The sequence below is a fragment of the Vollenhovia emeryi genome, unplaced genomic scaffold (genome assembly GCF_000949405.1).
Source record: "Vollenhovia emeryi isolate VEMERY1.0 unplaced genomic scaffold, V.emery_V1.0 DF939318.1, whole genome shotgun sequence".
NCBI lineage: Eukaryota > Metazoa > Arthropoda > Insecta > Hymenoptera > Formicidae > Vollenhovia > Vollenhovia emeryi.
The window spans coordinates 159798-162214 of record NW_011967048.1 but is presented as its reverse complement, the minus strand read 5'-3'; positions in this window follow the sequence as shown (position 1 = coordinate 162214).

The window sequence follows — 2417 nt, the reverse complement described above, 5'->3', positions numbered from 1 at the left end:
CCAGTTAGTATATATTTCAGTGATTTAAATGCACGTTCTGAAACTCACTAAAACACCGTGTAGCAGCCAGTCTGTAAAAATAAAAATGGCGGACCAATCAGAGTAGAGAACACTTCGCTCCCCTCTACCTTAATTTTCTCTATGTACAAAAGCACCCTACCTGCCCACGCGCTCTTGTACCATGTACCATTAGCATGCTAGTAGTGTAGCTGCGTGGAGTATAACACTGTACTCTTCGACAAGGACTTTACTATACCTACTTATATTTATAACCGAGGTGAATTGTATGTAAAAATAATTATTAAAGCAAGGTAAATATTTATTTCTTAGTCAAATACCACCATAAAGCGTCATATATTGAATTTGTACACTCGAATGTTATCATTCAGACACCGTACAACCCAAGGAGCACAAATGCGCATAGAACGTGCTTTTAATGCGCGTTTTATTGCATTGGCTTCAAAACAGCATTAATTGTGTGTTCAAAATGCGCGAATTTAGTATATTTGGGCATATTTGAGATATATAATTTTATATATTTCTCTATATTTATACATGCTTATGCATGAAAAGTCATGCATAGGCGATTAATGGTACAGTTTTTTTTAATGTACTGCCACAATATACATTAAATGTGCATTTAATGCGGGACAAATACGTGCATTAAATGTGAATTTAAATGTACATTTAAAGCACATTATACGCGCATTGGCTCTTTGGGAACAGTTCGTCATGAGTCGCAATGTATTTTCGCGTTGTGTGAAAAAGTTTATCCAGTAGTAATAATAATAATAATAATTGGTTCCAATTAATTGTGAAGTTCGAAAGTTACAGTATTATCAGTATTGTAATTACATGAGGTGTACCACTTTGAAGTTGTAAAGCCAACCGTTGCAACCGCCACGTGGTACGCCACGCGTAATAGTAATACTGGTGATACCGTAAATTTCAAGCCCCATAACTCCGTAAGTATTTAACGAAGATATAGTTTCACATGTTTCATCACTAAACTTTTAACTTCTTCTTATCGTGTATTAGATTTAAAGACTCTTTTCATAGTATATATAGACCGCGCATTGTGGCTGCAGAAGTGTACACAGTCTAGAAAGAGACAATGACCGGTATTCATAGTCAATTCTTATTTCAAAATCATCTTAAGTGTTGTCTTAAGATGTTAATACGGCTCTGTGATTGGTTGAAAGCACATTAAGAGTGTACTTAAGATAATCTTAAATATTAACGGACTATGAATACCGGCCAATATATGCTTTCCCTCGTAGTACACGCACGCACGCACGCACGCACGCACGCTCTCTCTCTCTCTCTCTCTCTCTCTCTCTCTCTCTCTCTCTCTCTCTCTCTCTCTCTCTCTCTCGTCTATCAATATCTGGAGTCGGGCGAAATTCAATATGGCCACTGTGCTTGACCATAGACTTCTATAAACGGAGCATTAGCAACGACTCTGGACAAGAGGGGTCTGATATTCGGGGCGCGGGAGGTACTCATCTGACATCGACTCTTTCCGGTGAGATTCGGTAATATTCGGTTTACATTTCCAATACGTGTGCACACGTATATACGGCGCGTTGCTTGTGTGCGAGCGTGCGCGCGCGCGTGGCCGAACGGATCATCCCCACTCCAAGTTGGAGGGGATGATTGGAGGGGACGTGTGCACACGTATTGGAAATGTGAACCGAATATTACCGAATCTCACCGGAAAGAGTCGAAGTCAGACGAGTGATCCCCTTACCGCGATTATCAGTTACCCCTCGTACAAAGGGTCCGTCTATAGAAGTCTATGGAAGTTACGAGCCAACACGCGAGTCAGGTAGAGAACACGCAGTCTATACATATACAGGGTGGTTATATGTAATACCCGCATCAACGCTTATTGTGGGATAGAGTGGACTAGACTAAGTCGAAAAGTCCTGTACCACTTTGCAGGTTTTGCAATAGTTAACGAGTTATTAATTATTAAAAATCGCTGTCTTAGGCCAGTCCACTGCCCAATTCAGCGGTGCAGGACTTTTCGACTTAGTCTAGTCCACTCTATCCCACAATAAGCGTTGATGCGGGTATTACATATAACACCCTGTATACTATACATACCCAGATAGCACAAAGATGAACATAAGTTCACAGAGAATTCATTTTAAAGAAAACATACAGAATTAGAAAAATGAATATCTGAAGAATTCTTGAAGAATTAGTCTCAATCAGTTCGTCTTGACGTATTCTTCTGAAGTTCATTATAATGAATACTTCGCGATTCAGTACTGTGAATACTTTAAGAATTTATGAGGAATTATTTGTCATGCGCGAGTATCCGCTAACCGCCATCCGGACGTTCTTGTGCAGCGTGTTACCACGTGCAATATTTTGTGTGCGTAACGTTATGTGCAATTAATTTTGTGCAA